The sequence below is a fragment of the Epinephelus moara genome, chromosome 5 (genome assembly GCF_006386435.1).
Source record: "Epinephelus moara isolate mb chromosome 5, YSFRI_EMoa_1.0, whole genome shotgun sequence".
NCBI lineage: Eukaryota > Metazoa > Chordata > Actinopteri > Perciformes > Serranidae > Epinephelus > Epinephelus moara.
This window is the reverse complement of record NC_065510.1, coordinates 24,636,134-24,660,679: the sequence shown is the minus strand read 5'-3', so window position 1 is coordinate 24,660,679 and position 24,546 is coordinate 24,636,134. Positions and strand designations below refer to the sequence as shown.

General features: G+C 40.4%; 1 protein-coding gene across 3 annotated transcripts in view; it reads right to left on the bottom strand.

Moving 5' to 3' along the window:
- Window positions 1-23,028, bottom strand: part of sorbs2a (sorbin and SH3 domain containing 2a) — a 65,057-nt gene extending 42,029 nt beyond the window's left edge. For all 3 annotated transcript variants that reach the window (XM_050045403.1, XM_050045405.1, XM_050045406.1), the window contains exons 1-2: window positions 22,493-23,028; window positions 13,715-13,903 (exon numbers count right to left, since the gene is read on the bottom strand). The gene's annotated coding sequence lies outside the window, so the exon portion shown is untranslated. The remainder of the gene's footprint in view (window positions 1-13,714; window positions 13,904-22,492) is intronic.
- Between the last annotated feature and the right edge of the window lie 1,518 nt (window positions 23,029-24,546).

Sequence of the window (24,546 nt, the reverse complement as noted above, 5' to 3'; positions counted from 1 at the left end):
ATTAATCTGATTATCAGGGTTCAGTAAGGAACATTTTAGTTAAAGAAAATTATATTTCCATTTTCAGTATTATATTTGGCAGTATGGCTCTGTTCTGGGGCATATTTGCCTTTCCATGGGCCTACGCAGAAAGCCTCTTCCATGCACCTATGTGGAAAGCGTAAGGAGAAGAGAGTACACTTCTCTGCCCTTCCATGTGCCTACATGGAAAGCCTAAGGTGGGGGGAGCTTACCACTCCGCCCTTCCACGCACCTGCATGGAAAGCCTTAAGGCAAAGAAAGCACACCTCTCTGCCAGTCCATGTGCAAATGAGGAAAGCCTGAGGCAGAAAGAGCAAAACTCCCTGCCCCTCCATGTGCCTACATGGAAAGCCTAAGGCAGAGCGAGCAGCAGCAAAGACCCCCGGGAACAGAACAGAGAAGCATCAATGACAAACAGAGATGACATTGATAAGTCAGACACAGAATGGGTTAGGAGCTGGGGTGGAGGTGGGTTGCAAAGTGGCTTGCAGATGAAGCAGCAACAGTAGGCAGCCCAGAGCAGTTTAAATAGGGCACCATGAATGAGACTTTTCAATTGGTTGCATAGAAATGAATCGTGTGATCTATCAGCTGACTCCCTTCCATCAATCAGCTGATCCATCAGTTAATTGGCTGTTTGAGATCAGCTGATGTAGCTGGGATGTGAGCTGAGCTTGACATCATGTCCTGCCTGCTGATGTAGCTGGGATGTGAGCTGAGCTTGACATCATGTCCTGCCTGAACTAACGCTACGCTCAATTAAGTGGTATAGACGTGTGACTGACTGTCGACAAAAGGTGTTGCCAGTGTGCCAGGATAAGCCCCCAGTCACACTAAATAAGACATGAGTGTTAGAAAGTGAATACACATATAATACTGCATGGTGATGAATCATTAACAGAAGCTGATCCAGAGAATTAGAAACATCACAGAAAGACTATGAGGGCATTTCTGACTAACTGCTTCAACAAGACAAAGAATACTGCGTGAACATCTGACACATAAATGTATGTACTTGATTTATACATTAGTGTTTTCAGTGTGAACGGAAATTATACTTCAACTGTCTGTGATTTAGTGCAGCTAAAACAGATAGAAGCTGCAAAAGAGCCCATGCTATCTTCTCTTCAGTGCTGTGGAATAGCAGGCATACAGGCTCTGCCTCTTGAGTTACTATGCCGCACTGTAAAAAACAGTAAACGTTTAAATCAAATCAACACATACTGCCTGTCATGTTCAGAAAGATGTTTAAGCCAAAGCCCAAGAAACCAACATGTGGGAACATAACTTCTCCCAGCTGAGTGACTTAATGACCTTGGCAAATGCTTTACAGCACTTATATGAAACATAAATAACTTAAATGGCACTGATAAATGATACAGAGTGCCATGTTTACTTAACTGTACCCATATGTGATGCCTGCCTCCTACTATAAGGAGACCTTTTTATAGAACTGTTGCAGTAGGGTGCATGATTGATATGAATAGGGGCACACATCAAAAGCCAAAGGCGCAACACAGAGTGATGCATCGCTGTGTGAATGCATGCACATGTGTGTCATCATGGGACTTAGTGTGTATGACAGATACTACCAGTGACATCTTACAGTGGCTACAAGGGGATCATACATGTCTGGTATGTAAAGAACTACGACATACAGAAGGCTGGCCTCGTCTTACACACACATTGATACTGTTGTGAAGTTTTGGGGATGTGATGTATAGTAGCTGTTGTTGAAATGGAGGTGTAGATGGCTCCAGACCTGAAATGTTATGACTGGAATGATCTCAATATCTTAATAACTGAAAATGTAACAGAAAGAAAAATATATTTTAAAGAGGCGGCAAGGACAAAGTCACAAATATCATCCATCGCTATACACAGTTTCAACATATAAGTCCCATTTGGGCATGACTGACGGGTGATTTTACCAACATATATGCTTATCTGTGATCTCAAATTATTTTAATTCTGTCCAGAGAGCATCTGTGTTGAATTAATTTTCTTGTCCATTACAATCTCCAGTAATCTGGCAGTTTAATAATGTATAATAATATGTTAAGGTGCATTAGAGAAGGGCAATTACAGTAATTACCTGCCTACGCCTGGACTGCATATTTAAAACTTTCTGCTGTAAATTCATCTATAAGTACATACAGAGTTTGCACACCTAAATGAATGAAAATTGTCTTTTTAATTCTATTCTTCTGTTCAAGATGCAAAATGTAGAGATGTTTCCACTGCGCCTTTTTCAGTCTGTCTTATGCTGTTGAATCCTGTTACAGCTCTGGGTATGAACAAACTGACAATGCCTTACTAGACATTTTCTTCAACACTGTGACAACTCTGGGCCTCACTGCACACTGATGGATAATTATGGCTATCATTTACCGGGGCTTATTTTGAAGGTAGGTATGCAACCCTATTCTGACATGAGTGGCCGAGCAGTTGGCTCTAGTGATGAGTGGCACTAGATGGATGGCATAACATAACCGTGTATTTGACCACGCTGAAAATTCTACAGGCATCCAGATATGAGAGCAGTTATTTCTGAGATCCTTTTCCCATTTTAACAACTGATACTGACAATACTTATATAAAGATTCCCATTTTAACACCTAATTATGACAATATATACTGTTACAACAAGAAAACTGGGTTTAACATTCTTCATAATACTAATACTTTTGTTACTGTACTATTGCAATAAAATGTGTTAATTAAAAAAAAGAAAAAGCAAACCATTATAACAAGATACTGTAAAATCACATTTTCCTTACTGTGGCAGCTCTGTATTTCCACACAACCAACAAATAGCAACACTACAGTTTTTCAATACAATATTTCTCATTAGGATTAGAGCTAGATCTAAACCAGGCATGTCCAAAGTCTGGCCCGGGGCCCGTCGTGGCCCACAGACCGATTTTAAATGTCCCGTGACTTGTTTCTCAAAATATGTAGCCTGCCACACAATATTGGTTAATCAAGCAAGTTCATTTTGCATTTTTCACTGTAGCAGCACTATCATGCACCAGGTAGAAACACATGCACCAGGTAGAAACTATGCAGGAGGAACTAATGTGTTTTCATTAACAGGTGCTAAAGTAGCAAAGAAATGGTTTCCTAGAGACATTTTTGGCTAGTTAGCAGACATGGCCACAGCAAAAAAAATAAAATAAATAAAAGTCAACAGCGAGGGCTTTCAGGAGCTGTGGAAAGTTGAATACCTTTTCACTGAAAGACGAATTTCTTTCATTCGTATGATTTTTTTTTTCCAATAACTGATTAGATGGGAGGAGCAGCTGGTCCCCAGGTATTTTCACATTAACTAATGTGGCCCTCGTTCCAAAAACATTTGTACACCCCTAACCAAAACCAATTATGTCACCATGCCAACTGTCCACCAGAGGTAAATGACGAGTTACTGTTTTGACTGTAAAATGGCCTGGTAACTATGCAGGTCACGTAGCCTTACTGTACAAAACAAATCAAAGAAATCTGTATCAAGATTGTTGATTATGTTATGTTTTTATTAAAAGAAAAAACATTAATAAACGGCCAATCTACTGTCATCAGAGGTTTTTTTTAAACTTCCAAATACCTATGTCAGTATCAGCCTCAAAAATAACATAACATCCAACAAACATCTGGCTATAATCGGAACATAAAAACATAAAATGTTTTGTTACCTCATTATCACTTCTCTTACTTTGTCTCCATGCTGACACAAAACCTTACGGGGCCATGCCTTAATAACACTGGTTTACATAGTAGCCAACACTAACCAAATGGTCTATGTATAAGGTGCCATTAGTTATGCATGGTCAGAAATTTAGCATGCTGCGATACATGGCATTTCACAACAAAATACATGTATAATTTATTTGTATCTGTCCAATCAAAAACAACTGTCAGTGAATATGCAACTTAGGTAAGTTTAAATGGAGACAGATGATAAAAGCTGTACCCAGAGAGGCAGTCAATAAAAATAACTACCTGCTTATTTTATAAAGAGGTCATTTGAATTGTATTTAGAATCTAATTTGCCATCAATTATGTTGTAGGCTTTTGCTTTGCCAAGGCAGTGACATGAGTAATGCAAATGTTCTACTAAGTTTGTTAAAGACAGTGTTTACTGGACACACATAAAGGCACATTTGGGACCACTTCTCTCAGGTAAGACACTTCAACCTGCACGGCCTGACAACGATCTTTACAAGAGCTCTTCTGCAACAGGAGTAACTTTTAAGTACTATACTAATATTAAAAACTCACTAACAACCATCAAATCATTAATATACCCTAATTTATCCACATACACAACTACTTTGTTGACACTGCATGAAGGTTTGCAAACTCAGTTGATGCTGGTGAGGAAGAAATATTACTTGTGGGACTACATGAAGCCATGCACCGTGGGATACTTTCAGCCCCTCAAGATCTAACCCTCACCCTCATACAGTATGCCCTCATAAATCTATCTCTGAAAACACACACACACACACACACACACACGCACTGGGGTAAATCATGGGTCTGGCGTCGCAGGCAGTCGCCGTCCAAATGATGGTCAGATTATAAACAGGATCATGTTTCTTGGGGACAGATCCGCGGCGACACAGCAGCTGTGGGCATGGTGTAATGTTATGGCTGGACACTTGAAGAAAACCCGCCAGGCTTGACACCTCCTGACAACTTTCACTATCTGCTCAGACCTTTTACAGCTTTTAATCACAAAATGTGCAGCTCTCTCTGAAGCCGGAGATAGATCATTAACAGCTCATGTCTTTCAGTATGCACATCACGGTATACAGTATACTGGAGAGGCACCAAATGTTTCCATTAATATTCAAGGAGTGCTTCTCCGAAATGTAATGCCTAATGTAATACTTACAAGCTGTGGGAATAAATGTTGACAAATCAAACGCTCCTTTCATTTCTAATAATGAATTAATCTAAATGCCAATTCCCAGAACTTATATCTACATTAAGTCCCTGCTATATCGTTACTGAATGAAAGCTAAATGTGCTAAATAAACAAACAAGAGACCTTAGTTTCCAAAGAGCAGCTTTCAATTCGTGTCCTAGTTTTGCTGGCCAAGGCATTTGGTATGTTAACTTTATTTTCTTACTTTGCCGTGGTTTATCTACCGACTGTAATTTAGGCATTGCTCGGCACTCTGGAGACTAGTTTGTATGCAATTACTGAGTGTAATAGCTGTGGGACTGCAAATACCCAAGTCAGAGCTATAAGCCACAGAAAGCCGTGATGTCCAACACCACAAGCCCATCAAGTCTCATTAGCCTGTTGGGTGACCTACTGGGAGCCATCAGATCATATCAGTGGACTAAAAGGGTTTGAGCTTTGACTCCTTCAGAAACATAAGACACTGTGGTAGACAGCTCACCCCCATTGTCTCTTTATTTAAAGAACATTACCATTGATTTTAGCTAAATCACCAGAAACTGTTTCTACAATGGCACGGCCATTTTCCTCCACATGATGACATGAGAATTTTCCATACTGGAAGTTAGAGTTATACTATGTAGGATTTTGCTTATAAACAATGTGCAGACTCACACAGACGTAATCCCTCTCAATCATCACATATGACCCACTAGATGTGTGTAGCTGTGTATTTATCTGCAAGAACCCTGCCTTCTTCCTGTATTTTCTTCTTATTTTGCGGTGTCCCGACAGACCTGGACAAAGTCTGAAGGCAAGGTCAGGACTTCATAAAAAGGTAGAGGCAGGTGATAAGACTGTAAGCAGCATGCATCTAAGAGGAAGTTGTGAAAATGATGGATACAGCACTAAAAAAACGCAAATAAATAGAGGCAAAACACCAAATGGACAAAGCTTGCTCCATAACAAGAGTGACTCTGGGGTTGGCTTTTACTTTTACTTTTGCTGGCCGTCCTGTTTACAAGCAGTAATCAATGATTTCTGCCTAGTATGTCTTTAAAGCCCTATTCGGACGGGATTAGTTTAACGTGGAGACGTGGGGTAAAGTAATTATTACCAGGGGTTTTAGTCCCGTCCAAACTCACCATGTCTGTAATCATTACGGATAATGTCAGTAAAAATTACGGCAAATTTTACCTTGTATAAAACGGTCCAGAGAAAATACCTCAGGTAATACTGATCCCGTGCAAACGCGATCCTCTGTTTTTTCGATGATGGAGGCGCTTGAAGAAGCATTCTGTGCTGTCTTCAGTCGTGATAGTGGACATTCTTCTAATGATCGCATAGCCCTACATAGGAGACCAATCAAAAAGGTCGAGAGGAAAGCACTTTTCAGAGCCACGAGACTTCTGGCTGTGTTAGGTAGGCCTAATATAAATCCATATTGCTAATCGTTGTGTACACACAATCCTGATCATGGGCAATATTTCATATTGGGCTAATCATTAATTATTATTATCCTTCAGCTGATGCTTACGGGAAGCAAGGTAGCATGCACATGCCAACAAGGAGGTGATGGCAGGGCGCAAACCGAGTTACCACTCCCATCTCTGGAAGAATTACGGAGATTTCTTGTCCTGTGCGAATTATACAGACATCCTGTGGTAAACTGACATTAGTCCACATCGCTATGTAAAACTAATCCCGTCCGAATAGTACTTAAATTGCATTGAGAATATAGGACATTCAATAAGTAATCTGTCTCTGTGTGCGCTATTTATAAACTACCTCATAAAATGAGTGTGGAGACAACACTTTGATGACAAACTTAATGCGACTGATGAATGAGGTTAAAGCACATCATAAATGTCCTGAACCCCCATTGGTGCCCTTATTAACAAATAAAAGGTCATTTGGCACGATTCTTAAACTAAAAGAAATGTCCTGAAAAAACAATAACATGATGAAGAATGTAACCCAGACAGTTTAATGGAGACACAAAAGAAAGGAAAGAAAACACAAACAATGTCCTCAAAGAGCACTGGCCGGGATGCCATTAGTCACTGGCACTTTGCCTTGGCATAGACAAAACAAGTGTCTAAAAACAAGTGCGTCACCATCCTTCCATGAGAAAAATTATAACAATGGAAACAAAAGACATAATAACGATGATGGAACTGTCTGAAGCATTATTTAAGGTTTTTACACGACCTTATTCAGTCTTGTGGTTACAGTACGTGGCCATGGGCGGAAGACAACTCCTAATTCCTTCTGCACTAGCTCAGCTGCATATCTTCCTCCATTGATTGCTCACTCCCTTTACAAGACAAGTCAAGAATTTATCATTTCAGCTACTTATGAAAGCATGCACCTCTGTCAGCAACTGGACTCCAAAATTGCTGATGATAAATGATGTCACAATGAAAAAAAAGTCTCATGAAATAATACAAAAATAAACCCAATAATTATATAAACGATCAAATAAACTGTAAAATGATTCAACTCATTAAAACTCATTGGGCTGAAATATAACTTTTTGTATAGAAGTTTATTTGTAGCCATTTCCATGTCATTTACTCAATTTCAGGATGGCATTTTAATGATCCTTGTGTGCGCATGTGTGAGGGCAGCAGGAGAGAGTGAACAATCATTGGAGATAAGCCGACTATGGCCTCGAGGGTCCTGACCCTTGAGTGGTCACTCAGACTGAGACATACTCACAGGATGTCAACAGATTAAGCTCCTTAGCAGATCTATTTAAAGACCCAACCAAAAAGTCATCAGATAGACATTTTATGTTCAGCTTTTCTATATGCCAAAGATTACCAGCTGCTGAAAGCTTGTAAGATTTGTCCTCTTACATACATTATGGTAGAAATATTAACAGACACCATATTAATGTAAAACATTCAATTTCATCGAATCAGAGGGAACAAATCCACCCTGAACAAGGCAACAGAATGTCCCAGGAGATCCCACATAAATCTCAGTCGAGGCATGGCCAGCCTGAAACCCTGCTGACAGGGAGAATGACCCCCCCAAAAATGGCAGAATTTAGAAATGCTTCATTCCTTAATTACTGAATTGCGGCCAAGTTATTTCAGTGGTGCATTTTTGTGGTAAAAATGTGGGAGTGTGTGGTTGCAGTAAGAGGAAAAAAGGAGGGCTTGGGAATCAAAATAAGAGTCTAGCTATATGTAAATACCCACTGTGCTTTCAGTGGACACTGAATTTTACAGTTTCAATGTTTTGCCAGGCATGAGCCAAACAAGTGAAACTACTTAACATTTCAACAGTACATCACTCAGTGCTATGATGAAACAGTACAGGAGAAGGATATTATATCTTGCTTTTATTTCTTACTGCTTACAATCAATCACTCAAGTGGAATATCATTGTTGTTAAACTGTGCATTATCTTTACTTCCATTGGTCAGTAATGTAAAATCAGTCATTCAGTCTGTCTCTTTATTACACTCTGCTTATTTTTTAATGCTTCCTTATCAGATTGTTTAGTGTTTCTATACTGTTTGTTTTTATACTGCTCTTTGATTTTGTACAGTTTACTTATTTTATGTACTTATAAACTGCTTTGTATTTTTTTGTTATTTTATTGATGCTTCCTGTTTGCACTGTTTCTTTGCTGCTGTAATGTTGCAAAATTCCCCGCTGTGGGACAAATAAAGGATTCTCTTCTCTTCTAATGGTTATACGTTTGGCTTTGCTCAAATTTTAACAATTGACTTAAAGTTAATTACATTCACACTCTACGGGTGCTTACTTTTGTAGTTTGAATCACAGGAAATCATCAAAAAATGATATGGTGGTCTTGATGCAAATAATGTTTTACTACAAGCATAAATTTGCTAGTTTTTGTAAATCCTGCAGAAGCAGTAAAGTGTTACATCAGCTGCCACAAAGGCAGCTCGTCACTTGTTATCTCCATTTTGGACAAGTTAATAAAATAACATTGGCTCGACAGCCATCCAGCTTATTGAAGTGTAGCCTTTGGTGAAGTGGACCTATTCATCTTGATGACACATTAATACATAATGAGGCTGTTCTGATTTTTTAAATGTGTCTATTCATTTGAGGCTGTGGTAACTTCAGATACAGCAGAGGCTGGTATACTGCATACAAGCTAGGAACCACTGGACCATACAAGTATCTGGATTTATTGAATTTGTATTTCCATACAAGCAGGAGAATGAATTAAATCAAGTTCTGTTCTATGTTTTGTTTATGACTCTGTCTAGTAAGGCCTCCTAAATATAGTAGTTATAGCTCAACAACTTTCCACCATGAAGGTGTCACCATTCAGTTAAAATTCTGAAATCAAAATCTGACAATGTGACATTGAATTTAATCCACATCAATGCGTTTAAGCACATAAAGCACAGCACAGAGGCATGTGTCAAAATCCTTGTTAAGGGTTCTTCGTAACTCACAAGATTATCCTGCTTATTCCCTGGTCACTTGCCAAAAATGTTTAACAAGAACACTGGCACATGTTGATGACTGCTGTGGACACGTTCTGCAAAACACTATGCAGTAAAGGTTAGCCTTCTTATGCTTGGGTTGCTATTGTATTAGCATACTGGCATGGTTGCATAGGTTTTTAAGCAACTTTGTGGCCTGCATTTGAATTTAGAACAGCGAATACCCCCGAGCCAAACCATGCCTTAAATCAAAAATCAATACTAAACATAAAGCAGTCTTAATGCATTACTAAAAAAACTGAGAAACACAGCTAATGCAGAACTAATAGCTCAAATGAAATGAGTCTTTATACAAAGTTTTAAAGCTCTCTTTCACACAAAGATACTTGTTATTAGATGGAGGCCATTTTATAAGGAATATTTTTAAGCTCCATGTAACTGTTCGACTGCATCAACACTGCCACTAGTTGAAGAACAACCTCTTCCAACAAAGTCTCCGTTATCAGCCTTGTTTGTTCAACCTTGCCACTCATTAGCAGACCCCCCTCTGGCTGTATGAATGGATAGGGGAGGTCAATACACTGACCCTGCGTGCCCACTCACTGCCCATACTGCAAACAACAGAGGCCCGTGTGTTCTGCAGATTGCATCACAACCCCACTAACGAGCAGAGCCACTGGCCTGAGAGCACTAATGCAATTATGCAACACAAGCCCCAGCACTGTGAGTCGGGGCTATGGGAGAAGAAGGATGAATTGGATGTGACAATTTGTGGGTTTGTTATCTTACCATGTCTACACACAGCCAAAGACGCACTCGCTTAGACTGCTCTGATGTTCACGAGGAGGGATATAAAAGAGAGAGAGAGAGAGAGAGATGAAAAAAAGACGGGATGGAAATTTCAAATAAAAAACATAGATGATGCAGAGAGGGTGAGAGATTCCCAAAAGGAATATGTCTGAAAAGGCAAACACAGAGTGAAAATGAGAAGGAGTTGATATTAGCATGTAGGATTATGTAAGCAGTCTGGCAAGAGCTGTCTGGGGACACAGCATCACCAGTAAACAACACCTCTAGAGCTGCCACTATTCCATGTCCTCCTCTGCAAGATGTGTACTCTACATGTAGACAATCACAACAAGCAAATATAAGCAGAGATACAGTTATATTATAGGATATAGTGCCGCTACACGGTGCAGCACGCCAAAGCAATTTCAGAGATGAAGCTTGAGCTTTTCCTGACAAGACAGTTTGACTTAGTGTTATAGCCGGGCCCCTGTTATGGCCTCAGCTTTTTCAAATGGTTGAGTGACGGGAGAACAACTGCTGGTCACCTCGGAATCTCAAACACTTTCAGTTTAAACTGCGATGTACAAGCTGTAAAACAAACTAGACCACTTGACTTTACACTGCTCACAAACTATGCACAGGCTCTATAAAACCAACAAATGATTTCTTAAAATGCTACGGGGTTGATGATCTTTACGAAGACTTCTCACTCCTGAGAGCAGGAATCCATGGTAGGCAAATGCCACAACTACCAGCTAATGCAAGCAAGAGAAGGATCTACAGTAAGATGAGTACCATAGCATACTAACAGGTTATAAAAGACAGTAAAGAGGTTGTAGATGACACTGAATACATGTCTGCTTTTAAATGAATGTTTTCCAAATTAGGTTCATGCCTTTGAGAGAGAATTTTCTAGACAAATGCTGATTTTACTGCCTGATTGATACTTCACTTGAACAGTATATACATTTTTCTTCACTCCAACTTGATTCCAATCTCATACCAGTACATAAGGCCAAAAATGTTGACTGAATGTGTCACTATCTAGTAATGAAGAAGTCTGCCAAAGATGTTTAGTAAGAGGCCTAATGGAGAACAGACATCCAGGAGAAAGCAGGAATTAGCTTCTTTAAACAACGCGGCAGTAAACATTCCTATCTAGAGAATGAGGGAGGTAAACACTGCTTATTATTAATCACCCTTGTGGGGAAATTAGCTCTGTGCAAAATACAGCCTGACAGCAAAGAAGCCTTGTAGATCGTTGCACCTCGACAGGAAAAAATGAGTGGCTGAAGAAAAATGTAGTTATCACATTAAGATTTGATACCTTAGGGACAAATTTAGCAGTTCAGTGAAGACTTTGCGTGCCACTCTTTTATACCATTTTTCAAATCTAACGAGGACAACGAAACATTTTGAAAATAGTCTGTCATTCGACGCAAGGGGTACACTAAAGCTGAAAGGCTATCAGCTGTGGCTAAGATTACGTTTCCCATACATAGTCTGGATTCCCCAGGTACCAGTGTTAAGTGTCAAGCACGAAGATAAGAGGAACTTGATTAGCGGGGGTGCTATATTTACTGCCATTAGACAGGGCCCTTTACCCTCTGAGGTGGTCCAGATCATTATGGAAATGCATCTGAGGAATTTTTATGTACTCTGGATGTAAAGCATGAGAGACTATTATGATTTTACATTTGTGTTTTCAAAAATTCACCAGCTGGTTAAAGAGAAATGATGGCAGGAAGTATCTTACAGAGGTGACAGTTCATCTATTCTAATTAAGTCAGAGGTTTGAAAGCCCTTTGTTGATGTTAAATGGTGACAAAGAATTATGCAACTAATGACAGTAAATATGAGTCAATATATATTCAAATATGTGCATAAATACCAAGGCATTTTAAAGGTATTTTGCATGTCAGACAGGGAAGGAAAGATGCTTGTTTACTAAGAGTATCACAAAGCCTCATGAGACTGAAATTCAAGAGCCTTGTGTTTGCCGTTATTCTGCAAAGGCACCTTTTGAATGTCTCTGCGCTTTTGTACATCAGCTTTTAAACAAATACTCACTATCAGGAAGGAATGAGGAAGAGGAGGGCAAAACAGTGTGACAGTAACAAGGGAATTGAAGTTTTCAAGCTGCTGAAAGTGAGACATTAGTATTTTTGTACCGCCCTGGTAAGCTCCCTGATTTGTAGGACACACATACCTCGAAACATTCTGTACGAGTTCATTCTGTACTTAAGTCTAGACATATAAATAAACAAATCTGTGTTCAAATCTGACTTATTTTGTTCTATTTCCAACAGAGTAACTTCATCCTAGACCCACGTTGCAGGTTATCTAGCCATCTGTGTCCCAAATAATGTAGCTTATGTCTAACCAAACAGTTTAACAGGAGTATTATAAAAGTCTGCAAACAAATAGTTTTACTGGGACTGGTATGAATCAATATATGTTTCAATAATGTCACATATACCATGGAAAAATGGAGCGCCCTGTGACGTTTACAAGGAACAGACAAAGTGCCTCGCTGTATGTCGGGTCCGGCAGTAAGGAAACCAAGCGAACCCGTGCTACGAACCGAGGCTGGGAACCACCCCTTACTGTGTACCCAAGGGGTCAAGGTGACATTCCACAACACCTCTGAGACTGGCCTAATGGAGGGATTGGAGCATGGCTTTTGTTGAGTGGGAAAGAAGAGACCATGAAAAAGGGTGTAACAGGAGATGGAAGTATGTAAAAGGGACAGAGAGAGGAAAAAGGGATTCCGGGGCCAAATTATGGGAAGGTAAGCGGTAAACGGAAAGAGGACAGGAAGTTTCAGGAGGTAGAATTTACACTTTCCTTGACATTTAGTCAAAGTACAAAAAGTTTGGCAAAAGTCTCGGACAATTTTTTTTCTTCAAGCCTAAATTAATCTTCTGGGTTTGATGCATAAAACTTCTCAATCCAAAACTGTAATCTAAGTTATTTGCTGATGCTATTCCTGAGGTGACTGCGGTAGCAACCACGGTTTTATTTGACACCATTTCCCCTGTCCACTGTCACAAAAGACAAAAATTCTACTCTCGCTCTATAATTGTGGGTTTTGGCAGAACAGATAAATACAATTCACTTCTGGCGTTTGGGTTGTAAAATCTATTCACATCTCTTTAATTTACATTCCCTTTAAAGCATCAATGTGTATATGAATGCAGACACATCACAGAAGAACAGACAGCACTATGTAATCTGTTTGTGTGTGTGCAGAAATCAAACACTGAGGATAATTTTAAGAACACAAATGTATGTAAATCACATGTATTACAAATTCTTTTTTTGTGAGTCAGAAAGGTAAATTTAACCTGTAATTGTCGATCCATAATTCCCAATGTTCAAACACTTTGAAAACTGGACTTAAATAATAAACTTCTCCTTTGTTTTGGCATGAAAATGCACATGAGCACATTATCTCCTAATGAAACACAACCCTGCAGTATCTTTTGTGGTATTTAACCCTAAAAGCCAGCAGGGTGCAGGTGCAACAGTCCATCAAGCAGAGGAAATTTAACTCTTACCGTCATAAAACCAAAAGACTGGAGACTTGCTAGGAAGAGTCAGGTATAGGTGAGCTGCGAGCCCAACTGCCTCTTCCTCACGCTTTGTCTTGTTATGTTCTGATTTGTTTATACGTCTTCTTCCCTCCGCTCAGGATAAGTCTCTCCTCCCGGTCAGGCTTTATTCCCAGGTCTTATCCCGTTTAATGCCTGGGAAGCAAAGAGACAACAGAACGAGGAGAAAGTTAGAGAGCCAAAGAGTGGGAGTGACAGGGAATGAGAGTTCCCTGTTTGGGTGAAGCAGTGATCAGATACGGCTATTTTCAGACTCAGGCATGCTCGTCTATGAGACTGGAAAGTTACCCCCCAGTGTACATGGGTGGGGGCAAAGTGACAAGGTTGACTATCTCTATTTTACCACACGCACACATGTTTGCATGCATACCACATGATACGCACTCACAAAAACAAGCAGAGGCAGACTATACTACATACACACTCTACAAACAGCATCACACACACACTGAAATTCTAAGGTACAAAATGCGTGAGGTAGGTGCACCTCTGACAAGTTATGCATGGTTAAATGACCCAGGGTTAGGATGGCAGTGGGAGTGAGCAGACAGAGAGGGGTGTCTCCACACGCCCATCGCCCCTCCAGGGCTTTAATGTCACACAGCAGCCAATGTCGTCAGTGTGGGGCTATGTCAAGTGGACGACTCCACAAGGAAACTGACAGGAGTGTCAAAGTGTTCTCACAGGAGACTTTCTTTCACTTTCTTTTGCCGACACATTGACTGCCTGCGAAGAGGGGGTGGCTCAGAGATGCGCAAATGTGCACACATAAACACGGAGAAGCAGACACACTGGCTCTTGCTCTTTTTATCACAACTAAACCATGTGCAGTCGGTGTCATATCGGGCTGTAAATATATACAGACTAATTATGTGTCCACTCACCTGTGTCATTAATAATCTTACTGCTGTGTAATCCATATGGGAATGTATATTTGGAAATGACCACACACGTACACACACAGGCTGAATATACACAGCAGAGGAGGTCAGCCAGAGGCACCTCTAGACCCCAGACTCCCTGCTATTCCCAGAATGATGATGTAACTACTGCTATTAGCATCTCATTTTTAGAGCCTGGATACCTAAAACCAACCAGGCAGCTACTGTGCAATATGCTATTTGGATCACTTCCACCTCCTCCCTTCACACCCGTACTCGACAATAAACAAAACAGGCACAAAAATCAGCGACTAACAAATTACCGTGTTGGGTTCAGGAAGAGTTCAGCAGTCGCTATAAAGGAAATGGTAATGCGGCCCCATTAGTAGCGAGTGAATGCTGATAAGATTGCTGAGCGGTGACTTATTTTTTCTCTACAAAAACAGATGGCTGAAACTACTGTGATTGTAACAATGACTGGTACAGTTACTGATGCTGCCTGTTGTTGAGGTTTTCCTGCCTTATTCCAGCTTACTTAAATAAAGCAGTGGGGTGACATCACCTTCCTCAGTCCACATCCTTTTTTAAGCTGGCGTGCCAACAACTAAAAACAATCCCATGTGTCGCTCTATATCTTAAGTGGACCACTTAGTGCAACTGTAAAAAACCACTGAGTTTAGCTGGGTCACGTATTTTACGCAGATGGTGTATAAATCTCCAAAAGTAAAACACGAAACTCATAAACACGCTTACTCAAGCGTCAACATGCTGCCAAACTTTAAATCAAACATGGACGGCCTTAGCTGAGATGTCCTGGATCAACACTATCTGTGTCTGCTGTCATCATGCCAGTGATGAAGTGGTAATGTAAAAATCCCATCTACACGTGCACGGACAGCTCCAATGATAAGTAGCACTCCTGCAACTATGCCCCCCAAACAGTCCAACTGCAGACCCTAGGGTTTTGGCAGCCTATTACAGTGATTGGTGTGTCAGCAGATGTGATCAAACAGCAGCTGGCCCCCGGAAATTTCTGGTCACGTGCCAAGGATCATGGAGGTATGGTGAAAAGCTGACGACTGACAGGTGCTAATGATGTAACATTGGGGACAGAATCAGGGGAGTATCAAGAGACCGATAAAGTATTGAACGGCCGCAGCACCTGAGTTTAGTTTGGTATTAAACTTAATATCTATGTACTTTAGACATTATCCTTAAACCCAAATGAGACTTTATAAAGGATGACCAACAGGGCTTCAGACCATTTAGTCTCATTTTGCGCCCATTTTTGGAGACAGTGCTACTAGGGTGCTTTCACACCTGTAGTTCGGTTCATTCGGTCCATACCAGAGGGAAAGTACTGCTGCATTTTAGTTCTGGTTTGATCCCTGTTCACACCGACTTTTTGCAAATTAACCAAGAGGGGTAATCATGAAGTTCTACCGCCTGGCAAGTAACATGTCAATTGGACAGTTTTGGGGGAAATTTGGGGAAATCAATTTCCAACAAAAGTTTGTGCAGCAGCACTTTAATGCCTTTAAAGTGTTTATGTATGTTCTTTGGTGTCACAAAGAGCTCATAGAGAAATAACTGATTGTAAGCATTATTAGTGGGCAAGTATTAGACTGCAAATCAACTGCGTGTTATGAGTAATGACTAACATAGAGACAGGATGAAAGGAATGCATCTTGTACAGTAATGATTTGGGGTCTTACACTGTGGAATCACTGTCACACACATTTTAATGGACATAATCAACAGACAATGCACACCTAGTCAGATACAATCATGGCAGTATTAACAGTGTTTTCATCAGAGAAAATAGCCTTGCCAACATTCATACATATTACCATGGTTACATGTATGCATTAGCATAACTCGGTTATGGGCTACACATGGCCTTTCTCAGGATCAATAACGTGAGTGCTGATGGATTTCACAATCAGCAGATGGATTTGTTGTTTGGATTTGGTGTAGCTGTAGAAATCCTGCTACAATAACATATTAGCTTGCACCACAGTCCATTTGGAAACGGACCAAGACCCATCTTTTTAGGCAGTCTCGGTCTGGTGGTTTGGTCTGCACCAGGGTTCAACTGACAGCTTCAAACCATCCCAAATGAACAATACTAATTATGCAAACGGACCTGAGTTTGTTTTAACTGAACCAAACGCATTAGGTGTGAAAGCACCTTAAATTATATTATTAGGAGTGACTTGTAAATATGCCACCCATTTTGTATTTCTTTTTTGCTTGTTTGTCATCGTTGTGTATATCTTGTGAAACACCAGCACGGATCAAGAATTGGTGTGCGTGTTGATTTGCAAACAACGTCACTGTGTCTGCTCTACTCACTGCGACTTTGCTCTGCTCTGCATGTGTCTGTCTGCAACTTAAACGGAGGCTTAAGTTGCAGCCTGGACCACGTTAAAGACTGTGGTCAAGGCTGGTTTGAATCGAGTCAGGGTTTGATGTTTCTGCATCAAGCTAGCAGCCACTCACGTCTCCATGGTCAAACCAGCCACCACTGAAATTGCTGTGCCCCAAAATCCTGACTTTTAGATATATGCATTGAAACAGTCCATAATACACATGTGACATCAGCCTTTCAAGATAAGGCGTCAACATATACTGTCACTACTCCATCCATACCACAACTAAGATCTGTTCAGGTCCTATCACCTTTCCAATACGGACCAGCAAGCGACACATACAAAATACATACAGACTCACAATCAAGCATTTTTACTGTATCAGTTTGAGAAAATTGCCAAAATTAAAGTCCAATATTTGTGCAGCTTGAAATATCTAGTTGATCTGAGGTGTAAACATTGTACACAAGTTCAGCTCCCAGCAAACACCAGCTAACTTCAGAGCGTAGGAAGAGTTTGTGTCTTTTTCCCTTTAAATAAAACAACACATTGTTATTTATGTAAACTGCCTATTTATTACCAAAGCATTCATGAGTAATGTAGTTAAGGTGGAGAAAAACATGAAAATGCGTTGTGTTGTATGTTGATTTAAAAGGACCAGTCCAAAACTTTGCGCTGGTGCTCCTAAAAGTTTCAGCAGGGAGCCTCAGTGTTACTAGTGAACAAAGTTAGCATCTCCTATCAATTGCTGCATGTGAAGGAATGATTTACAAAACCATTAAAACCAACATGACACACCAGCAGCTTAGGAAGGATCTCATTAAAGTACCAGCGCAAACTATTTTTATAGCGACTGACACACACTCACAGTCAAACGCACCGACACTTTGACCTATGAGCCAGTCCGGACCACAGTGGCCGCGTCGACATGGTCTCGTCCGTACGGTTTCAACACCTAATTCATTATCAGCCTCTGCAAGGCCCTGCCATTCCCAGTTAAGTAAGTGGCAGGTTATTAAAAGCAGGAGAGCTGTGCATGTACACATTAGTAAGTGTCACTTACTGGAAAACACTTCAACCTGGGAGCGGATCAAAAAAGGAAAAATATACCCACAAATGTACTGCTCGACAGAGACAAGACACACCTGTCGTTGCTTTGGAGCAGCACACGATGCAGGAGTATGAGCTAGGGACTCACTGGCTTGTGTTGATATAGTAAATGCAATTTTTAGATGCAAGTTGAAGTCATTTATAATACATTTCAAACCAGCTAACCATAACCTCAAAAGGTTTTAAGGCCTCTGGTGTCAAACAGGAGCAGAATATTCCCTACAGAGTTCAGTTTATAAAGAATTAATGCAGCCATTGACCTAGAAAATTCCCACAAAGATTCTCTTACAGGTCTGCACTCCGGTACACAGATGGACACATTTTACTTTATCTCATTAAATATTATTGCCTTTAATTGTTGTATTAATTCTTACATCATCTGTCTGAATTATGTTGAATTTGTAGGTAATGGGACAAGGTTATGGTATTGGAAGCGTTCTAGTTTCAGTATATAGGCTAGTTCACTTGTAGTCTGTTTGTAGTCTGAGGGCTATTGACCACAGTCCATGTGGACAGGCTTGGCATTGGCCAAAATGCAATCTGGAAACCTGTAAGCTATGACAGCTTTATCTTAGCTATTTTAAATTCATCTGAATTCATATGGAAATATCTAGCGGAAATTAGCCGCACATTTCCAAATTAGTTTGATCTATGACAGGCTGAATACTACATCAGCAAAAATATTGTGGTGCTGCTGTGTTTTTCTTTACAATGAACATAGAATGCAAAGAAGAAACAGCTCGCACACCACAGGGCTCCAATGTTCAGTCCATTTATTAGCACCGTGTGCAGCAGAGAAATAGAAGTAACGTTTCGAGCAAGACGCTCTTCATCAGACTTGAACTCTGTCTTTACAATGAACAGAAATGATAATACTATTCTGTTAAAATTCCACAAGTTTCTCCATTAACTGAGATGTGCAAGCATTAGGCAGCAAACACTCGTCTAACATTATCTAAAGATCAGACTTCTGACCTACCTGTGTTCTCAAGGTAGTCTTCCTCTACTCTCTCCTAGCTTAGCAGGAAAGACTCCTTAATACCTCTGTGTTGAGTCGCTAATTAGCTCAAAGCATGTCTCAATCCTCGACTGCTTAGAGCCTTTTTTTAAATTCTGCCTTTTTATAAAGCTGCGATAAACTTGTGTTTATGAAACAGATACATTAAAATTCCCTGAATGGAAGTTGTATTTACATAACAGGATTAAAAAAAGGATCTTGGCTGGGAAAGACATTACTAAGTAAAGATGTACCAGTTAATGAATTTAGGATTTTTCCACATTAACACACCTTAAATAGGGATGTCAACTGCTACCTGTTAACCGGTTAACTGCAGAGAATATTTCTGACGGATAACACATGTCAGTCTATAGGTTTGTTTTGCTGCTCTTCCGTTTGCTGCACCACGCACTAACCAGGTTTATGAGCAGCTAAATTAACCAAAATGGACGTCCCTAACTTTGATACTTACAAGTTTAAGATATCAAATCCATTAATTTTCTAGTGAGAGTGGGAAATTAGCACCAGCCACCTGCCATATGCTGGTAAAATACAAAAGTGTCAGGTAAATTTCAGACACATAGTAATGATTTACCATTGAGTTGCTGGTGGATTTCAACATTTACCTGTGCTGTATGGACATGGTTTGCAAACATTTCAATAATACTAACCCACCTCAGGAGGTCTTGGTTGTCTAAAAGTTCACATTTATAATACAAATTTTAAATTAAAGAGCACAAAAAGAATTGTTTTATTACATTATGCATTTTACAGGTTGTCTACAGGTATCAGACAGTTAAACTGAATGCTTTTTAAGACCTGTTTAAGACACCTTTTAACCACATTTCAGACAGATTTTTGGACAAATCATGTTTTACTTATTTAGCCATGTCAGATAAACACTGCAGGCAAGTAGTATGTGGTCTTGTGCAGAGGTAAGTGTTATGTACGATTATGGTTATTAGAGTGAATTATGTCAATCTACATTTTGCCAACAGGTAAGTGCAAGTATGAAGTAAAATGACAGTATTATAGTTTTTTAATTAATAACATTAGAAATGTGGACTTTTACATAGAAAGGCTTTACTCATGTTCACAAAAAGAAAAAAATGGATATATGAAATAAGATTAAATGGTTGTAGTAGTTAAGACCTCACAAATTATAATTTAAGACTATTTAATGACTTTTAAGGCTTTATTGTTGTAATACTGAATTTAAGACATTTTAAAAACCTGCTTTAGTGTTTCTGCTTCCGCTGTTTCTGTCTGTGCCACTAGAATATTTGTTTTTCTACATCTGATCATTGTAAATGTAAATGCAACAGTATTGCCACACAACCCACAGTGAGTGGTGCTTCCTCACTGATGAGTAGAAAAGGGCATGATATGATGTTTTGATTCTATCTCTACTTGTGAAAAAATGCAAAATTTGTTTTTCCACTATGTGATGTTGTTGGCTACATTTATAACAGGACTGTCTGGATTATTAATTTTAACCCTATTAATAGATAAATTCAACATTATCGTGACATCCTTTACTTAAACTGACCCAGAATCGTTGATGAGTCCACTGTTGGCAACAAATTAATATGTTTATCAAAAAGAGGCTCAGAAGTTAAGGCAAAAAGTCACCATCATCAAACAGCTCGGTCGGCTTTCACGGATTTGGTCAGTGAAAAAGCTTAGGGAGGAAGCATGTCCTGCAGGCGGCCCCTATTATCAGTGGGACTAAGAATTAGGCAAGCATTTCACACACTGCTTGAGCCATGACATCAGCCTCTGAAGAAGGGCAGAGAGGGGGAAAGATGGAGGAAGAAGGCACAAAAATAAAGGGCATGAAAACAAAGGGAAATTAAAATGAGAGTGTGTGAGAGTGAGATTAAAAGAGAGCGACAGCCAGGGGGAAATGAAGTGAACTATCAGAGTAACCGCCTGTTACATTGTGTACTTTCAGGAGAAAATCTATCACATTCTCCTATTCCCTGATGGCCTGCCTTGATCCCCTTTCCTCCTCTCATCCTCTCTACTGCTCTCACTCAAACATGCATGTCCACACACACCAAACACACACACACAATCTCTCTCAGTAACTCTAAACTGGCAGGTGCAACTGAGTTAACGCTAACAGAGACATACTTTCTGGCACATTGGCCATCAATCAAGTCCAAATGCTATGATGGCCCATTAAGCGTGTATATTTAAGCCTCTATGAGGGGCTGTTTATTGGCGCAGTAGCCCCTCATGAGACAGATAGCGGCCAACTGTTGCTCGGCATATTGTGTCCCACTGTGTCGCTTCCTCTCCCCCAGACACAAGTATGCAGTCATAGAAATACACAGAATACTACATCAAAGATACCATCCAGTTAAGCCTCCACACACACACACACAGAACAGGTAGGCCACACTGGGAGTGGTATGAGGTTCCCGGAGTGATAGTGTTACACTTTGTGCATGGTGTGGACACCTCCCCACTCTCCCTGTTCACCCAGCATTCAAATGGGACTCACAGATACCATCCACCGCTGCTGGCCTTTTTTTGTTCCTCATTACATCATCCCTTCATATCAGTCAGCAGCCACCACCAAAGAACACAGCGGCTGACTACTTCTTGATGCTTTCTGTCACATTTGGGATATGACATGGGCAACACAGCTGTCTTAAAATGTTACATAAAATGCACTACTGCAGCAGCATTCACAAGTCAAGCAGGGGCCCACTGGTTTGCATCCATGTCCTCTCAATAAGAGGCTGATTTCAACCTTTAAAGGCAAGTGAATGCAACAAACATGCATTTGTGGGTTAGTTTTGCACATGGGTAAAAGCTAATTGAGATAAACCTGCTAAACTAAGTATTTTTTTTGACATGGCACATCAAACATTGCACTGTACTGTCCTGTAGAAGTGCAAGCAAACAATAGAGATTATCCTAAGCATTTGGGATGTAGGTTAAACATGGATATCCCAATTCATGCTTGTTGTTGTACCTCAATCTTTAGGCTACTGCTACTAATGCAAAACAACATTTCCCCAGCTGAAATGCTTGTGGTTTGAGTATTTAACATCCTCCATCCATGCAGCTCTGACCGCATCTCCCTTTAATGCACTGGAAACAGCAATCCACCGGAATGCACTTTGGTGGGAAACAGAGGCGACCTTACCGCATCCCGGATGAGCTGATTCATTTGCCCGATTACAACTAAAGGGTCATTGTTGCTTGTAAGACACTTAAAACACCCCAAACAGCCTGTTTACCTCCTCAAAAACAGGGAGTCCTGGTCGGAGCCGCTGCAGCTGCTGAAAGCGGCGCGGAGGGAGAGATATTATTAACAGCCCCTTCACAACAACAGACTGCTCATACCTACCTTAAAACGACCGTCGCCTCTCTCCACTAATCCCGCAGCACATTGTCAGGTAATCAGCCTCTTCCATGTGTAATGACTCAACTCGGAGCAGACAGACCGCGAGCTGCAGCAGACGCTCGCGAGCTAGTGCGGCGTCCGTGTGATGAAACCGTACACCTGTTTTTCGACGCGCATGGATGTCGCCGGTGTCGGTCAGCTAAGTAAAGACAACTCCCTCTCTCGGGGGTCACAAGGGCTCGGATAGCAATGCGGTGAAGTCGTCCTGTCCCCGTTTTTCCCCCTCACAACACACAAACCACCACGGAAGAGGCGACGCGGCGACACAAGTAGTTACCGCATGCCGCTGTGTTTTTGTGTGTTTGACTACGCCGCCAGTCGCACCGCGGTCCCGCAGCTCTCACACCGCTCCGCCGGCTCTCAAACACTCCTGTCTGTCCCGAAATGGACTGAACCTGCCTCCTGTTTCCGCTTTTTATGATTATTGAATGATGCCGTGGCTCCGTGCGCAAAATGGCCTCTGTTATTTTCATTCAGCAACAGTCCACCGCGAGCTTCTCATTGGGTCTGCGTGTAGCCATGGCAACGCCCGCGGTTCAATCAGTGCTCACAGAGGACACACACACACACACACACACACATACACATACATAGCAGGCCTGTGTGCAGCTCACAGCTAACAGCAAAGTGCCACTTTACCCTGTATCTGCAGCAGAAACTTTAATGGAGGCTCCATGCTGTGTGTTAATGGCCACAACATGACAATAATACAGCGAGGCTTACTGGGTGATCCACACACAGCCATGCTGGGAATAAAGCTCGAGCTGTGCCAAAATGTATATGTGTTTCCCTGGCAGCATACCATGTTGTCATCAAACTGTTTCAGGGCAAATGTGGAGCTATTAATAAATGACAAGTAAGTTATAGCTTGACATCCTTGTAGAATTAGGCTACTGGGCTGTTTGAAGTGGGCCTGACTTGTGTTATTAGGGTAGGGTTACATTTTCTATTAAAGAACTGAAAAAGATAAACTTAAAATAAACCTGTAGGGCCACACTAAGCATACAGGTAAGCCTTCAATATCTTCTTTATACACTGTAGAAGTGCAAGCAGAGTAGAGGTTATATGTAGGCAGAGTTATGTAATTAATTTACAAAATAAATGTCATTTTAATCAGTTACAGTTACTGAGAAAAAATCTTTAAATTACAGTTACTGATCAAAATGTTACAAAGGATTATATCCGAATATATTATTTTTGGTAAAAACAAACAAAAAAAACGTAGCCTTAGACATTTATTCTGTTGCTTTGCATCTTTTCTCTTTTTTGTGGTGCAGGAATGTCTTCTTCTGGCAGAGCCTATTTTCAGACATTTTTTTTTTAGCTTTATTGCCCAGTTTAAAACATTTGAGATTATAAAGGGGTTGCATATAAATATATTCTTTCTGTTAAAAATAATATGTGTGGAATATAACATTCATTCTGTTTCCACGAGTGCAGCTTAATTTAGCTTATCTTAATTGCCCACTTTAACACATTTGTTAGAAAACTATTCAAAACATAATTAAATATAATAAGTTACATTACTTTGATGAAGTAATTAGAATAGTAGTAATAGTAGTAGTTTTAACAGGGTAACTAGTAACCTGTAAATTATTACATTTCAAAAGTAACCTTTCCAACACTGTAAATAGGTAAAACAAGGATATTTATATTACTCAAATGTTATTATAGTAGGCTATTGCAGACATTTTGTTTGCAGCCACTTACGCCTTGTTTTCACTTACATATGTGACTGGTGTCCATGGAGCCGTGAGTTTATGGATGATGCCTCTAGTGTCCAATGCAAGGAAGTGCATTTCTTTACAGATGGATAGAAACCTAATAGAAACTACCTAGCTGTGGGGAAGAGGCTAATTTTGTCAATTCTTTTGCCGTCCAGTAGTTTGGAATATGCGCTTTGAACAGCACCAGGACAAAAACAGGACCAATATTGCATTGCAACAAATAACTGAAGATGCTGGACTGCCAGGTACGTGGCATGTTTTGTGAAATAT